Source organism: Python bivittatus, unplaced genomic scaffold (assembly GCF_059951505.1).
Source record: "Python bivittatus isolate LINGU-HERP-01145 unplaced genomic scaffold, Pbiv_v1 ctg000410_np1212, whole genome shotgun sequence".
Lineage (NCBI taxonomy): Eukaryota > Metazoa > Chordata > Lepidosauria > Squamata > Pythonidae > Python > Python bivittatus.
Window position 1 is genome coordinate 4,785,926 of NW_028277067.1, and position 18,826 is coordinate 4,804,751.

The following is an 18,826-nucleotide window of genomic DNA, read 5'->3' on the forward strand; positions in this document are numbered from 1 at the left end:
AACAAAGCTCTTGAAATGGAGGCAGCCTCTTCCTACTTGCTCAGTTGGCATTGCCAGTCCTAACTGACCACCTCAGCATTGATCTTCCATCTTCTGGGTTCCAATCTCATCTCACTAGTTTTACAGATAGTCCTCATTTAGTGACCACAGTTGGGACTGACAGTTGTTAAGCGAAGCGGTTGCTAAATGAAACCATGACTGTGCTTACAATCTTACTTCAGCTTTCCTTTGCTTTACAGGCCTGTGAAGATTGGTTGCAAAGTTACTTTCTCATCACTGTTGTAACTGTGAATGGTCACTAAACAAAGCAGTTGCTAAACAAGGACTACCTGTATTTTCCTCCTGGGGTATGCATGCCTTCAGCTTTCCTCTCCCTCTTGCTTCCTAAAGCATCTGACAACGGTTCCTTCTGACTCTGAACAAGAGTCACTCCAAATTGAACCAGATGTTCCTTCTACCTACTTTAGAGCAACTCCCATTTCCCCTTCAATGCACACTGAATCCCCACACCTGCACCCTTCCTGCTGCATTTATTTTTCTTTGGTTGCAGAAGGAGGGGGAAGGGAGAAATTCACAAACACAGAGATACATATGAACATACAGACACACACACACAGACAGATCAAAGGTGTTTTCGGCCAAGGTGAGGTTATTTGTCCTAGTTATTTGGCATGGAGTTGGAGCTGGATGACATGTACTACTTATAGAAGAAACATCTGGCAAGTATCAGTCTGCATTTCATATAGCTCAGCTAGACAGCTGCAAATTTATGTTTAAACTGTTGTTATTCTTTAGTTTCATCAGTGCACCTAGCCTTTTACATAGGAAAACAAGTCCCTGCCCAGATGAGCTTACAATCTAAGCCTCAGAACAATTGAGGAAGTAAAAAGAAGAGAAGGCTGGGGAAAATAAGGAAATACAGTTTCAGCTGCATGTGCATTAGGTTGAGACTTGGTTTAGTTTACTTACCAAGCCTTACCTTTTACAGATATTTAGATTTAATTGCAGGCTGTGTTACAATTTGTGCCAAAAGACAATCTTTTTATGTAATGTCATTGTAATTGATAAATATAAAATATTTTACATGTTCACATAAAAATTGTAATGTCCCTGAAAGATGCATGTTTTTCAACATATGTAAATGATGCAAGTAAAATTACAGCTACTGGGGGTTGCTGGTGGGTCCCAAACACCCCCAAAAATACAGAAGCGGGGAGGATTGTTTGCTTCTCTATTAGTTGTAAGTGTGCCTTAAATAATGAGGGACCTCAAACACACATACGCTTTAGTGCCAATAATTGTTTTCTAAAGGTCAATTTTCTGCTGTCTTTTAGAAACATGAGAGTTAAAGGCTCTGTTTTTTACCAGATATATCTATATCTATATCTATATCTATATCTATATCTATATCTATATCTATATCTATATCTATATCTATATCTATATCTCTTCCTTCCTTCCTTCCTTCCTTCCTTCCTTCCTTCCTTCCTTCCTTCCTTCCTTCCTTCCATTCATCCATCCATCCATCCATCCATCCATCCATGAATGATACAATTCATCCTCTCTCCCACTTTTTCCTACAACAATTCTGTGAGATAAATTAGATTGAGAAATGGTTTTATAGTCAAGTGAGATTTGAAGTCAGATCCAAGCTGGCATTCAGACCCATTCTGCTGCTGGATCATATTTGAATTGCCTTTTGACAGTAATACAAGACAGTGTATGACTGAATGAATTGCACATGCGTAGTGAATAGACATTACAGGCCGTGGATGCTCTTAGAACCATCTAGAATCCTAACAGCTGCACCGCTCATGGGAGATTGTATTCTATAGTTCACATGATTTAGATTTAAATATGTATGCATGTATGTATGTATGTATGTATGTTTCTCATAGCTAAGAGAGAATGGGGTGAACAGATATATCTTTCCCCAAAATATTTGCTAGTCCAGAGTCCAATTCATTTAAAGCCTTCCTTCTAATACCATAATGCCCTCTTTTTGCATTCAGAAAGATGAAGAAGGATAAATATGATAACTGGGGATTCTACATTTCCATGTGCACAGTCTGGTTCCAGCTTATTTAATACACACCTCCCTCCTTCCTATGTGTTCAAGTCAGAACCTCTACTGTACTTCATTTTTTCTTTTTTTTCTTTTTTCATTCAGAGAGCTTGTCACCCTTTTGGGGAAGCCAGTAGGTCCCTCCCTCCTCAATAAACAGCAAAGTGACAAGTTAATCACATACTGTAGAACCGTTCACCTAAGATCAAAATGAATCATGTGAACACAGAACAACAATACCCACGAGGCAGCTGCACTGTGACTGCATTTTAGAGTGGAGTGCTTCTACAGCAGTGTTTCTCAACCTTGGCCACTGTAAGATGTGTGGACTTCAACTCCCAGAATCATGGCTGGCTAGGGAATTCTGGGAGTTGAAGTCCACACATCTTAAAGTGGCCAAGGTCGAGAAACACTGTTCTAGAGGCTCTCAACCTGCAGTTTGTATTTCTGCCCCAAGAGAACATTTCTTGTTCAGGTGGCTGACTATGACTTTTTACAAATATTCTTAAGAGGACTTGAGGTGTTCAACCCATTCTTGTTACTTTCTGTTTTGTTTTTCCACTGGACATGTTACTCAGGCTCCCGGAGCCACAAAGTGCACTCAGTCCTCATGGATTGTCTCCTTTCTGTCCCCAAACTTACCTTAGGAAGTTCATGCTTTATTTATTTGGTAATTTATTTTGAGGGAGGCATTACAGGTCACACCAGTGCCGACATGCCAGTGAACATCTCCCTTAGTGCTTGCCAGACTCTCTGTTTTCCTTAAAGGTTCTTCTACTGCAATTTAAACAAACAATTCACTTGGGAGGTGAGATGTTGCAAAGTAGTCTGACTTTTGGCCATTGAGTTTTGTGAGTGCAGTTCCCAATGGGACAGCCATTTTCTGCATGGACCCACAACACACCCTCACCATTTGAAACGAAACCAATTGCCTAAAAAGTTGCCTGTCCATGATTTCTATCCTGCAGCTTTTTCATGTTCCATGTCTGCAGATGTACTGGATCTGCAAGTCTCAAAATTCCCAACCAGCAGGGCTAGCAAATAGATGTAAAGAGCGTCTGAACAGGTTTCTTTGACCCTTTGGAAATGCTTTGGATTTTGTTCTCATTGTCTTGTCATTCCAGTAGGGTAGGCCTGATGCCCAAACTGTAACAATAAAAACACTGATTTCTCAAGAGGTGAAGGAGGGAAGACCCTGCAAGACCACATGGCAAACATAGATAGCCATGGTTGAATGCTGGCTAGAACATGAAGTGATGTAGAGTTGTTTTTCAGTGGAGACAATGTCTGTTGAAAGAGGATTAAATTGATACTGGGAGTTTACTTTTGAGTGTTATTAATGTAACTTTTGATTAGATTAATTATTTGATATTACATATTTGTAAGCCACCTTGAACTTTGTTGAAGAATATAATCTGATACATATTGTTAGCAAATGAATAAGGAAATAGCTTCTTAAATAACAATCTAAATCAATGTTTCTCAACCTTGACAACTTTAAGATGTGTGGACTTCAACTCCCAGAATTCCCCAGCCACATCTTAAAGTTGCCAAGGTTGAGAAACACTGATCTAAATTAGTCCCGAGCATGCCTCATCTACTAGGGGAAAAAAACCTAAAAATTCCTTGCTGCCATCTAGTGGTTGTCTTGACTTTTGCACCTCAAATCTATGGTAGCTTCTCCTTTTTGCTCTCTTCAAACACCCTCTGGGATGGATCATAGCAGGGCTGTTTAGGTGGCCCCACACCACTTTTTTTTCTTCTGGTTTCAGCTTCCCACCATTTTGAACTGAGGAGCACGTGACCTTTGCAAAATAAGCTCTAAAAAGGTCTGATTACAGGAATAATGAGAAAAATCTCAACCTCGCCCCTTTGGCAAGCATCAGAAAAAAGAGAATCCCAGCTGTGCCCAAGTGTGTGATGCAGCCCTGCCCACCTGCCATCATTACCTACCCAATGTGGCTGCCTCCCCTCTCCCCAAATAGGAAGGGAGCCCCAGGCTTAGCCCTGATATAGGTAATTTGTAAATACATACATCAACAACTAGCACAGAAAAAAGGCAACTTGCCATGTAGTTCATATACCTTTCAAAAACCCCCAGCAATGTCAGTTATTCCTTCCCAGATCCACCACATGCAGGTGTGATGCTTCACTGCCATTTTCTAGTTCTGTCTTATGGGGATGATGCATGAAGGTTTAAAAAAAGAACACGGTATTTGGGGCATGCCTTACATAATTATGTGGAAAGGCTCAGAAGGACCTTTGTGCCCAGCTTTGAGGGTGATACTCAATTCTGGGCAACTTTTCCAAGCACATTTCCCATCAGGTTGCCAGCACGCTGCATTCTCTGATTGTCCTGTGCCGAGACCTGTTGCTTAGCAACAATCGGTACATTCATCTTTAATAAATTGCTGGCACCGTGATGGCCAAGACTGCAGGGAGGGAGAGAGAGGAGAGTTTGATTTGGGTGACTTTTATTTTTATTTTTTTTAAGGGAACACCATGTGGTTTGCAAAAACGAAAGGGGAAGAAAAGATTAAAACATTTAAAAAATGCAATCTGTTGATGCAGACTAGCCCAGATTGAGTCAGCCTATAGATGAGAATAGGCTTTCACCAGCTACATGGGTGTAGCTAATCACAAACATGTGACATGTATATTGTGCATATGTATAAAAGGGGGGGGTTGAGGTGTGATGCTCCAGACTGTGCTTCACATTTGGAATTATGACTGCCAGGAAAGTGTTGTGGAGGGTGCTAGCCGTGCAACCAACTCAACCAGCAGAAAGCCAACATTAAAGACTGAAATAGTTTTCACTGGCAGATACACTTATACCTGCTTCAACAGCTCAGTCCAGATAATACGATGAAACCTACAAGGAAGAAAAGCTGAATGAGAGCCCAAATAAAACCCACTTACTTTCTGTTTTTTAAATCTCACATGGAATCACAGAATCAAAGCTGGAAGGACCATTTAGGCCACCAAAGTCTCTGGGTCAGTGCAGGAATCCAGGTATCCAGGGAAGAGAAACTCATCACTTCCCTTGGTAATTAGCTCTGTTGTTGAACTTCTCTTGCCAATATGAATCTGCCTTCCTATAACTTAAGAACATATATTCTTAATATGCAGAATTCCATATTCTGCAGTCTGGAACAATAGAGAACAGGGTATATTCTTCTGTGACACCTCTTTAGGGACTTGAAAATATTCATTTATTCATTTGATTTATACCCTACCTTTATTTTGTACAATACTCCCTCCTCCTGTTTTACCCACAGCAACGACAACACTGTGAGGTGAGTTGTGCTGAAAGAGAGTGACTGGCCCAAAGTCACCCAGCTGGTTTTCATTTCTCCAGCCCTCATCTTTTCTCAAGGCTAAATATGCCTAATTTCCTCAGTCTCTCCCCATAAGATTTCATTTCCAGTCCTCTGATCATTCTCAATGCCCTTCTCTGCACCTCTCCCAGTTTCTTTTAATTTTTCTTTAAAAGTTGTGCCCAGAATTGGATCTAATCCTTAAGTTAGGTTCTGACCAACAACAAATGTAGTAGAACTATTTCTTCCATGATTTGAAAGTTATACTTCTTATGATGTGGCCTAAAATTGTATTTGCCATTTTAATCAGTCATATCACACTGATGTTGTTATTTAGCCTGCAACATAGGCAGTCATGCTTTTTCTTTATCTTACAGTATATAGTTCTGTCTTGCTGCTATAACTAAGACTCCTCCTTTTCAGAGGAAGAACAGAAAGAAGCTTACAAAAATCACCATCCATGTTTGATTTGAAGGCTGCCAACTTGGAAGACAGAAGCATCAACTCAGCTTGACTTCTCCATAACGCTGGCATCTGCATGTGAACATTTTGGTCTCTATCTTTATAACAAGGCAAACCAAAAATCAATTTCTTGAAAATAGAAGCTCTGATTATAGAAAGGTTGTACACAGCTAATTGCTGAGAACAACAGTTTAATTTTGCTCAAACTCTGATCTTGACATCCTGTCTCTTTAACTCTTGGAACATTTGATTGTTCTTTGGACTATGCTCTTGAATCTGTATTACTCTTTTGCTTTGATGTCTTTAACCCTGGTTTAACTCTTTACATTCATTTTTGGTTCCTAATATTTCCTAGATGGTTCATGACATCTTCTGGATTTGATCCTGGACTGAGAACTTTGCTAACTCCAGTACACACAATAAAATTATCACTAATAAAAGCAGTAGAAGGAGACATTGGTTCACATATTGTTTGATGATGATTTATGGCAAAAAGTAGAGATGCCTGGGTTCAGATTTGGTTTGTAAACCAGAAGTCATGATTTATAAACAGATTTCATGTACTAGGCTAAGGCACAAACTAGGAGGGAAAAATCACATTATAGCTTAGTAGTTTGAGAAGCCAGTCTGAGTCTGCTTTTGACATAAGCAGCTGCTGGAGCTTAAATGGACCACAGATCTTGAAACTCTGTTCCCTGTACTGGTTTGATGCAATCTTGTTTTATCTATATAAATGTTAGAGAAGAGAATTTTGCACTGGCCTCTTTGTTGCAAAATAGACTGAAGAGTATTTTGCAGAATGTTTTACATTTTTTTTCTCATTTTTCCTCTTCCCATAAAAAGGATGTGGGGCTGAAACTGTAAGAGAGAATCATGTTTTGAATTCCCAGTGCTTGTTGGAGGCAAAAGGAGATAATGTCCTACATGGGGATACCAATTTTCATTCTAGTACCTCAGTGTTTTATTATTGATGTGTGCCTGATGCTCAGTGCTGCCTTATCTGGACATTACTGATTTGATTTGCAAGGCTTAAGGCACCCATTTTGCCCCTTTACTCTGTGGGTTGAAGAAGGGGCTTTGGGGGGACTCACATGTGGCCTGTGGGTTGTTCCCCTTCCCCCTGGACATAGCTGTGTGGTTTATTTGCTTCTGGCTTAATGTTTTACGCAAATCCAGCTCGTGGATATATGTGCCATGGTCTATGGTTATGTTGTAAGAACCCAACTAGTTATTTCCTATTCAATAAACTATAGTTAAGGCAAAGCCAACTATGTCTTAGTATAATATGTAAACCCAGGCTTCATGTTACAGGATTTTTTTCTGCCACACAGGTTGATAATTATGATGACTGTTGTTTTTAATTAGCTATTTTATTTGCATTACGTGGTTCAATTGGATTCTAAAGGTGGCATATATACAAATGTTCTAAATTACATAAGTAATCATCAGAATTATTCCAATTACAGACAAACAAAACAAAAATTTGTAAATGAAATAACAAATGAGCTAGCTAAACCAAAGACCTCATTTTGTTCAGTCAACTGTTTGTTGAGTGCTGTAGTAAGGATAATGTTTTTCAGAAGGTTTTATAGTTCAATTGCCAAAATTAATTCAATATTTTAAAAAGGAAGTGTAAGAGATTTGAACAAATGAAGAGACAATGGCAGACTTCTCAATCAAATTTTTCTGTAACAGTCCAAAATATATGCTTTGATTAAAATCACTAGATTCTTAATTATAACATGGGTTTTAGCAAAAGGATTTTACAACAAACAAGATGGAGAAGTATTACATTTCAAAAAAATGTATTTAAAGGTAAACTCAAATCTTTTTAAGAGTGGTGAAATGTTGCCCAATTGCAAGAGGAGACTCATGTAGTAATAACAAACTTTAGAGTAGGTCCCTCAATCACTGACTACATTTAGATATTCCGGCTTTATATGCTGTTGTTCAAATAATCATGGATTAATGCTTCTCTCTGGCTGATTTTGTGCCACAATCATGGTTTTCATTATGTGAGTGTTTATGTACATCCTAAGTGGAGTATTATAGTTTAATGTTGCTAGTTTAAGAAGTTCATGTAACATACTAAGATCTGATGTTGACCTTATACCTGTCTAGTAAGAAACATTAGGTTAGAGTTCCCCAATGAGGATATAAGGAAGAACTCACATAACACAAACTGCAGTTTGGCCAGGAAGGGATATTCAAGGGAGAAATCCATAGATGGCCCTCATCTCTGGCTTTGTAAAACTTAGCTTATTGTTAAATCATGGACAAATATTCTAAGTGAGGCTACTCATTCAAAAGTTCTTTGAGTTATGCGCATGCAGTTAATTTACTTATGGGGGCTGTGCCAGATGTAAATGATGTTACTTTGAATTCCCATTGTTTTAATATGCATTTGTTTTTATGTAGAAGCCATTACATCTAATCAGAAATATAAATAAAATCACAAAATCCATGTTATTTGTTACAGCAACAAAATAGGTTACAAAACAATGTGCAACTGAGTTCTCCAAAACTCTTTGTGATACATTATACTAAACAAGATAACATTGAATAATATTGTGTGCTCAGATCCCAGTATTTCCTAGATCACATGCATGGTTCATATCAATAAATAGATTTTATGGAGGAAGAGAGGAGAGAAAAGAAAAGAAGCAGCCATTTGCAATTTGTGGAAAGCTCATGTCTAAGAGATGCTTCTTTCTAAAAGGTTTTACATGAAAGATGCATCTGAAAGATGAATAGATGGATGAGAAAAGGACAGCCTAAGCCAGTGTTGTCCAAACTTGGCCACTTTAAGATGAGTGGACTTCAACTCCCAGAATTCCCCAGCCAGCATGGCTGGCTGGGGAATTCTGGGAGTTGAAGTCCACTCATCTTAAAGTGGCCAAGTTTGGACAACACTGGCCTAAGCCATATTGAAGATTAAGGCAGAAAATCTAAAAGGCAGATTGCTCCCTGTTATTAATTTGTATGGGGCCCGGCTCAGAAAGAGATTCTCCTGCATGTGAAATTAATGGGATATACAGAAGAACACTGAGAGGAAGTTTACTCCATGGGCCAAGGTGCTGGATTAGGAGTGGAGAAACCTGAATTCTAGTCCTGCTTTAGGCACAAAGTTACATCATGGTGACCTTGGGCCACTTACTTTCTCTCAGCCCTAGTAAGCCATTTCCAAAAATGTTGCCTAGAAACCTACATGGACTTGTCTACATAGCCCCAGGAGTCAAGACTGACTTGAAGCCAAAAAGAAAACAAACAAGCACTACTTAACCTTTGCCATGTAATATTTTAGCTTCACATTGACTCATCATGGAGCAACCTCTTTTTGAGAAATGTATGAATGTGTGAGAATGAGTGAAAAGCTGATGGAACTTAAATATTCAGAACGGTGTGTCAAAAGGGATAAGAAAGTCATGGTAAGGAAGCTATGTGAAGTTTGAGAGAGTGAAGTAACTTCAGATCTCTCTCTCTCTCCTATTATCTATCTATCTATCTATCTATCTATCTATCTATCTATCTATCTATCTATCTATCTATCTATCTATCTAGTAAAACTTAAACATACTGTGAGTGTACCTGTCTGAGACATACACAAAGGTGGCAACAAAAGAGGACAAGGGTGAAGGACTGATGGTTTTCAACTCTCAATAGTCTAGCAATCATGGCCAATGGTGAAAGAATACTGTGAGTTGTACTTCAGCAAATACTGGATAGGAATACTGTGGATGTCCATACCTAAGCGTGATGAAGCCAAAATAATGAAACATACGTTGTGACATCATAGTGTAAGCACTGTCCCATCACACTTTCATCACAATGTTGCCTAGAAGTATGTAAGGAGCAGAATTTTAATCATGACATTGCAATGCACATTTTGTCACTTGCAACCCTTGCTCCTTGTGGATGCCTGCGTGGAGATAGTCTCCTCCCCTGAAATAAAGGATTGAGTATAGGAATGCACAGGGATGCTTCACTGGGATTATATTTATTCAACATACATCAGCTGCAGATATATATATATTTTCCCTCACATATATAACTGCCACTTAAAAAGAATGGCTGCAAGCCATGGCTTTTAAGTAGTGATTAGCTTCCACGTCTTTGTGCCTAGTGATATTAATCACTGGTTTTTGCCAGGGGGTCTTCTAGGCTGAAGTAGTTCACACATGGGCCAGGTATCCCATGTATACGTGTGGCATATGAGTCGGTGTGTAGTTGTATTTTAATTCATGGAAAACACTATGGGAAGAGGAAGGATTTTCCTTCAGTGACAACCAATCAATATTTGAGAGAATAAACATACAGTGAGTTGCAGTTGAGTAAGCAGACCATCCCAGATCTAGTTTTCTCCATCAGGCTTCTCCAACTTAGTGTCCACCACATCTGGAGGAAACCAGGATAGGGAAGGCTGAATTGCATAGTATTCTTTAATCACCGCAGGACTCAGACAGACTCCATGGGAGTTGTTCCATGTATTTAAACCCAGATCACTTCGACTCTTGTAGCAAGAATGGGCGAGGCTCCTTTTTAACTGCAAACTTTGGCTTGTAGATGTGAACAGCAAAGCCCTCCCCATTCCTATAAGTGTTGCCCTCCTCCCCCAAAACACCACCTCAGGAAGCGGAGAGAAAAGTAATTGTGGAGAAGACCTGCAGAGCAAAGATTCTTCTTCCTCCCTCTCTTAGGTGCTCCTTAAACGTCTTTAAACACTCCTGTTTCATTGTGAAGGACACACATCTTGACACCTTTCTCTCTAACAGGGCCTGCAGGCAGAGTGCTCTCTCCAATTGTTGATAGTCAGTCCACACATTCAGTTGTCAGTCATCAAGTGTGTTATGATTGCAGATAAAGAAATTGTAATGCCGCTATATAAATAAGTAATGCTGACATGGATTTGTTCCTTTCTTGTAAGAAGTGGTGTCAGTGAGGAGAGGAAAGGGGTGGAGGGAGGAGAAGGTTTTGCCCACTGCGAACAGCTAATTTAAAGCTCTGCTCTTTTACACCGCTGCAGAGAGGAGCACTCTGCCCATGTGCAGGATCACTCTGTTTTGATAATTTAGGTGTAGGCTAGCTGTGGCCTATCTCCAAGAGAATATCTCCAGCTTCCTAATTCTGTACTTCCAAGCACGCCAACTTAGTATTCACTTCCCTCAAAAATGGAACATAGAACAGATCAACCTGAAGAAGGCCCAGTGTGGTAAATTCTTGCCACGTTCCTTGCCTGCTGGATCTCGGGCGGGGTGGGGGGAAGCGGGGGGAAAGATGCGCTATTATTGTTAGCGTTTGACTGGGTCCCTTCTGTGCCTTGCCATTCATTTAAAATTCTGATTTAAAAACCAAAAGAGGCTCTTTAAAATTTCCACATTAGCATGCCGTTTGTATGTTAGGCCAAGATGCTCGGGGATGCTTTTTGGCAGAAGTCGCCCTCTGACAGCTTTTGCCAGCAATAAAACAACACATGAATAAAAGAAAGTCAGGAGCTTTTTAACAATTTCTTCCCCTCCCCGATATGCAGAAACAAGGTGGTGCAGGTTTGAAGCAGCGGATGAGGGCATTCAAGGCCTGGAACTCAAACCGTTGTCCCTATTTGTGGTCGGGAGAAAAGGAATCTCTAGGACTGCTATGGAATGTTGCACTTAAAAACAATAGGAAAGGGGTAATCAGTATCAAAGAGATAGTGCTTCGCTCCTCACAAACACCCCCCTTGGCAGCCTTCGTCCCCTCCTTCCTTCCCTCCGTCCCTTGGGGAATCGCTTCCTTCTTCATAAGGACAGATGTCTCTTTTGATGAGGACACAAGGATTTGGCTGGCTTCCTGGACCAGCCCAACTTCATTAATGGGCTTTTGCGCAGCTTGGGAACAGGTGGGGTCGGAGGGTGAGCGGTTTCCATAAGATGTCGTGCCACATAAAATACGACGGCACGGGCGGGTGGGAAGAGAGGCCGACAGCAGGATAGGAATGGGGGGGGGGAGGGAGGTGGAGAACGGTGTTCCTCTCCATGCACACAAACACAAGTGATAAGATCTTTTTGCAGAGTCAAAACACACAGTGAAACACGTACATCTCCTCCCAGGGCTGCTTTATGGGGTTTTCTGAACACATCATCTTTCAGCATTTGATACTCCAAATAAAGATCAGGATTACTCCATGTGCAGCTAGATAATTTTAGGTCATAGAATTAATGGTTTTAATGCAAGGGTCTTCAAACTGCCATGCATAGGCAACTCTGGGGGTGGGTGGGGGAGGAGCAGAATGATGGCATGTGCGTCATGCAAATGGTGCAGCATATGCACTGGCATCAGATGATGGGGCACAAGTATGTAATGGTGACACTGGGATGGCGATCTCATTGTGGGTGGGTGTTGCCATTTTGCGTTCATCGCGGTTCGCTGTGTAAGGCATGGCATGCATGTAGTGATACTTAAATTGCAGTCACATAAGTGGCACTGCTCTTTCCCCAGACCCTTCCCTTCCATGCTTTACAGTGGCTTTGCTGTTTGGTTGTAAGACTCATCTCCAAGCCCAATGATTTTTGTAAAGGAAAAAAGATACACAATATTTTTCATTTTAAATTCTTTTAAATCATTGCTCCCTGATGACTTACAGGAATAAAATGGAGGCTGCTTCCGCTGCCCATCTGAGAATGAGCCCCATTTTGTGATAAAACAAAGGGGTTTTAAAGATTAAAAGAAACAAGAAAGGAACTTATGCCATGTGGCTCCGGGATGTCCATGCAGGTCCAGGTGCTGCGGCCCCATCGGCTACCGTTTTCTGAACCATACCTTGTGTTGTGAGGCCTTGCGCTTTGGCCCTGAGGCCCAGCCGAAGCTGCACTCCTGGGATCTGTAGGCCACCCACAGTCCTTTCAGATGTTAAGGCCAGGCATTCCAAGTTCTGAGGCCAAGAAAGCAGAGCTGAATTCTGTGAACTGTCATATTTGCATAGTGTCTTCTACAATATCTGTGAATTTTTTTTATCAATAATTTTGCTTCTGGTAACCCTGGGAAATGAGAGCCAGCTTGGTGTAGTGGTTAAGGCAACAGGCTAGTAACCTGGAGGCCATGAGTTCTAGTCCTACCTTAGGTGCAAAGCCAATTGGGTGACCTTGGGCCAGTCGCGCTCTCTCAGCCCTAGGAAGGAGGCAAGGGCAAACCACTTCTGAAATCTTGCTGAGAAAACTGCAGCAACTCGTTCAGGCAGTTGCCAGGAATCAAAACTGACTTGAAGGCACCCTTCCCCCTACCAAAACAAAAAACAAAAAAAAAACATGGGAAAGGGCCCTGGAAAATATTCATCAACTCCCCCTCAATCTTCTAGATTTCACCAAGTGGGGTTTTTCTGGACATCTTTGAGTCAGTTTTTGACTCCTGGCAATTGCCTGGACTAGTCCCTACAGTTTTCTTGGCAAGGGTTTTTGGAAGTGGTTTGCCATTGCTTTTTTCCTAGGGCTGAGAGAGAGTGACTGGCCCAAGGTCACCCAGCTGGCTTTGTGCCTGAGGTGGGACTAGATTTCCCAGTTTCTAGCCTGGTGCCTTAATCACTACACCAAACTGGCTCTCTCCATAATATCTTTATACTTGAGAAAGTAGAGAAACATGAGAAAGTATAAAGGTTGAGAAAGTTGCACTTGGGAAGAATAGCTAGAAAGTAGGAAAACAGAAAGACATGTTTGCAAAGCAGAACTCTGAATTCAAATGCCCATTCTGTGATTCTTTGGAAATCCCCTGTGGATTCCCGCCATATGCACATTTAGCACTCTTCTGGCCATTAAATGAAATATGACAGTCTCTTTTCCATGCTTTTCCATGCTTTTCCATGCTTGCACCATTCTGCAAAGCTTATGCCATTCTATAAACACTTTGCTTTATTGGCCAAGCAAAGTTGTGCCATCAGCTTAAGGTGCCTGCCTGGCAATCTGTCAGTTTGTAGAGGGATAGAATGCTGAGGTAAAGCTTGCTTCCATATTTGGGGCTCCCTTGCTCCATGGCAAGGATGAATATTAAGTGCAATTAGCACCTAATTCAAGGGGGCAGGGAAGGTGTAAAGAGGAAAACAGTACAATGAGATCTCAAAAAGAAATCTGGTTGGCACCATAAGAAAACCATACTACTTTTCAGGTATGAAAATCAATTCAACCCTCTCCCTCATTTTTAAATGTGGAGGGGAGTGCAAAATAGATTGCAGTGGTAAAGATCAGAACATGGTACTTTATTAATTTTAAATACATCAAAAGTTTTCCTAGTTTATGACTCCTGGACAAGGCCACCCAAACAATGTGCCAAGTGGAATTCTTTGATCTGTATAAATTATGCATATTGAATGGCCTTTCAGTTTTTGCATAGATTGCTGTGCAAATTTTATTATTTTGCCTAACAATCCAGTTTTATATGTTTATCCATATTTATATTCTGCAGTGTTTCTGTCATGGAATTCAGGATGATGTACTTAACAATCCCCCACCCTAATCAAATATGGTTAGCTTCATGTACTCTCCATCCATGTTTTGATAGATACGAGGAAGATACAAGAAGCCATGCAGATCACTGAAATCTGCCTCTCCCCTGGAAAATTTCACTGAGCCACTGCTCTTCATCCTGAGATTTCACCAGGCACTGCCTGCACATTTTTCAAGTAATTATTCAGGGACTCATTATGTCCAATTCAATTTTCTGTATATATTTCTCCACTTCTACAGTGTTTATGCATCCCTGGTTAAAATCAGTGCAAAGTCCAATGAATACCCCATCTCCCTGCCAGCCTAGCTCTGCCCTGGCATAAGCCATTTTGATGCCCAAGGTAGAATAGCAAATGATTTCCAGTCTCCAATTCAGAGTGCAGACTACATGTTACCAAAGTCCAGTCCACTCATTCTGATACCTGAGGCAGAAGTCCATCAAGCACCACTCTCTCAACTTGGCAATGCATATTAATAAATCAATATTGTAACTAACAATTTGCTGTCTTTCTGTCAGATTGCCTTAGGTTGCCAGTCTACCATTGGATAACCCCAAAGAAAGTCCGTAGCTATGGCTTTCAGGCTTTGGTAATGCCTGTCCTGATTTAGTGCAAGCAGAGCCACTTAAAGAAGATGCCATCTGGAATTAATTATTTTTAAAACACCTTTTGCTTAAAGTCAACAAATGACAGCCTCTTTAAGTGGCTGCTATACCACTTCCTTACTCATGAAAATATGTTTGCCATTTTTTCCCCAATATTTCTGAGTCTATTTTAAACTTTTTAAAAATGAAGTCTAGAGGGCACTGTCTATACCCAGTGGTCCTTTCACCAGGTAATGCAAGGGATGGGAGCGGTCCATGCTGTAGCCCACTTACAGTTAAAGGGGAAAATTAGGCTTAATTGCAGACTAAACTCAAATCAAAACAGAGGCAAAATGGTACTAACAAGTATTCTGCTGACATTGTTAACACATCTCTGGAGGTCATATGTTCCTTCAAATGGTGGGAAAGCAAAGGAGGTAGAATTGCATTTCGGGTCTTTCATCGTTTAGGAAATGATAGTGAGCTACATAAATGGAAATAATTTCAAAACTGACAAGATTCTCCCACATGGTTGTAAGGAGCTATCCCAAGTCTTGGCCTCAGTTGTATCTCTTTCCATTTTAGGTTTTACGTGATTTAAGAAGTTACAGTGAGACAGATTATTTGCTTGTATGTTTCATAGATTTATATAGGACCCTCCAATTGCATGATTCTGTGTGACTAGCAATCAATAAAATAACCACAATAACAATGAAAAACAAGTCAGAAGATTATTGCATGCCTAGATTAAGGCCCAAGTAAACAAATAGTTCCCCCACTGACAGGTTCACCCAGTACCCAGGCCCAAAGGGGTAGAGCCAGGGCTTTAGGGCCTTACAGGAGGTCAGCAAGGTCACGGCCATCTGAATTTTGGGGGGAATGCTATTCCATAAGACAGATGCTGCAACACAGAAGGCACCCCTTCTGGGTCCTATTAGATAACATTGTTTGATGGAGCATGCTCAGCCTGCCACACCTTGTGGGGTTGAGCAGACACAGTTGAAGACAGGCAGTCTCACAAATAACCCAGCTCTGTGCCACGAAGAGCTTTATAGGTGATAACCAGCACCTTAAATGACACATGGAAGTCCACTGGGAACAAATGTAGCTCACGGAGTAGAGGTGTTACACAGGTGAAGCAAAGTATACCCATAACTACCTCTGCCACTGCATTCTGGGCCAGATGCAACTTCCAAATGGTTTTCAATGGCAGCCCCATGTACAGCATGTTGCAATAGTCCAACTGGGTGGTGACCAAGGCATGAATGACAGTGAGCAGGGCCTCCGAGTTTAGGAATGGGTGCGATTAGCACATAAACTGAAGCTGTGCAAAGACCCTTCTAGCTATGACTGCCACCTGCTCCTTGAATAGGAGCTGAGAGTTTAGGAGAATCCCCAATTTGTACCCCATTTAGAGCCAGAGATGGTAGGTCCCCAGCTCTAGGGGTTCCTCAAACCCTGTTGCAGGGTTGAGCCTGTTCATCCCTATCCAGCCCCTGATAGCTTCCAGACACTGAGAAAGCACCTTGGCTGGCCTGGGGTAGAAATATATAACTGGATGTACTGATGATATCAAACCCCACCCTGTTGTTTGAACCTAGTCACTGGCCTTGTGGAGATGAAATGGAAGGGAGTAGAGCCCTGTGGCACCCTACATATTAAGGGTTTAGGGCTATACCTCACCAGCTGGAACAAACCACAGAGAAAGGAGACACCATGCCTCCCATTCTTAGCCACTAAATATGTCCAGAAGGATACCATAGTTGATGGTAACAAAGGACATTGAGAGGTCAAGGAGGACCAGGATGGATGCACCTCCGTTATATCAGTCTATCCACAGGTCATCAACAAGTGTGACTAAAGCTGTCTCAATTCTATAACCAGGTCTAAAACCTGACTGAAATAGCTCCAGATAATCCACTTCCTCCAAGGCCCTCTGAAGCTACAGTCTGACTACCTTCTCAAAAAGGGGAGGGACAAAAATTGTTCTGTATCGTTGGGACCTTGGGTTCTTGAGGGGTAGAGTGAGGTGAACCACTGACTCCTTAAGTGCAGGTGGGACCACCTCTCACTCAAGGATGAATTCCCCACTGCTTGGGCCCAACTACATGTTGTCTCCTGGGAAGCCTTAATCAGGCAGGTGGTTTTAAAACACAGGTGGCTGAGCTAACAGCCCTGAGGATCCTCATGAGTCCAAATTCATCCCAGAAAATTGGGTAGGACTGTCATCAGTCAGCTCCAATGAACTTGCACAGCTAGAGTCCTGCTCAGAGTGCATCCGAGTGACTTTATCCAACAGATGCCTAGAATATTCCTCACCATGGCTCTGGAGGTGTTCATCTGCCCCCCTCCCCCGAAGCAAGTCACTTTAAAGGGGATCACTGGTCAGCAATCTGCAGATGCAATAACAGTTTTTTTAGTTTCTGCTGCTATTACTGCCACAAGATAACATTTAATAAAGGTTCTTACCCATGTTCAGTCATATTCACTCTTTGACCTCCTCCAGTAGCATTCTAGGCATCTCTTCTACCATTTCATCTCCTGGAGCTCCTCTGAAAATCAGTGGGTTCACCAGATCCAATGAGCAGGGAGAGGCTACACAGGCAAGATCCAATCCAAGGCCATTGTCACCCTCTCATTCCATGAAGTGACTAAGGTCTCAGTCGAATCATGTACCAGAGCCTCAGAAATAACTCCAAACTCCATCAAGAACCCAAGAGGTTCCATTAGGCATCTAGGTCAGACCAATTAAATAGGTCCTACCTCTCTGTAGCAGGGGGTGCTTAGGAAAACACAATCAGAGAGTGATCTGATCATGGCAAGGGACTGATGTTAATATTCCCCATATCCAGATTACATTGCCACTGTCCCAAGACAAAGCCAGATCCAATGGGCTCATAAAGGGAAATAGCTTCAGAACTGACAATATTTTCACATACAGTTGTAAGAGCTACCCCAGGTCTTTGCCTAGTTGGGTCTCTTTTCTTGCATTCTTCTTGCACCTGTTTCCTTTTAGTGAGCCTTGACTCTTTCCTCTTTTCATCTCAGAAAATCTGCTTGTTCCACATGGAATATCCTTGCCTTCTCCTATTTATCCAACCATTTCCCTAACATCTTCCACCTTTTTTTGTGTGCAATAATTTCCAAAGAAAAGCAAAGAACAAAGAACAAGAAAGAAAATGACATATGCAAAGAGAGACCCTATGCATGTTTACTTGGAAGTAGGTCTTGCTGGGTTCAGTAACCAGGTTCTAATTCAATGTAACTGTCTTGGAACTACATTTTTTGAGCCAGCTTTCCAATCTTTGAGCCAGCTTTTCCAATTAGTATGCAAAAGTGAATCTCAAATCTTAACACATCCTCAAAATAATCTTGTAAATATTATCCACTCTCCATGTTACAGATGGGCTGGATTCATACAACATACTAGATAAGGCAGAAATGGGGTTGGGTAACTTGTGACTAGCCTGGCATTGCATTGGCATGTTGTAGGGATCAGGCCATTTGATCCAGCCTTAATATACTTTATTTATTTGAGATACAGAAAACAGTAATTGTATTTTCTTATCCAGATTTAAGATTATAATGAACACAGCAAAAAAAAAAAAAAGACAAACCAATCCAGCTTTCTTAGATTGCAGTTCAAGCTATAACCTTAGCATGCTCAGTATATTTCTTTGTAACCATATAAACTATCCTAGAAAGTAGATCAGTTTTGTTGTCTCCATGTTTTATATTGGGTGCAGACTGAGAAACTAGCATTTGGTAAGGCAATGACTGTGTTTACATACTAGCTCAACCTAGTTTCTGAATTAAACTTTTTCTGGATTTGCACAATACAGTCAACTGTTAAATAACCAAATGGACTGGCTACATATAGCATGCTAAACCTCAAAAACTTAACCAAGGTTAAAACTAACCAAGTACATTA

At 41.2% G+C, this 18,826-nt stretch overlaps 1 protein-coding gene across 3 annotated transcripts in view; it reads left to right on the forward strand.

Moving 5' to 3' along the window:
* Nucleotides 1–8,235, forward strand: part of CDK12 (cyclin dependent kinase 12) — an 84,744-nt gene extending 76,509 nt beyond the window's left edge. Inside the window, exons 19-20 of one of the 3 annotated variants that reach the window (XR_015796609.1) lie at nt 240–347; nt 5,806–8,235. The gene's annotated coding sequence lies outside the window, so the exon portion shown is untranslated. The remainder of the gene's footprint in view (nt 1–239; nt 348–5,805) is intronic. The other 2 variants (XR_015796610.1, XR_003084256.2) reach the window with 2 other exon arrangements.
* Nucleotides 8,236–18,826: the final 10,591 nt, after the last annotated feature.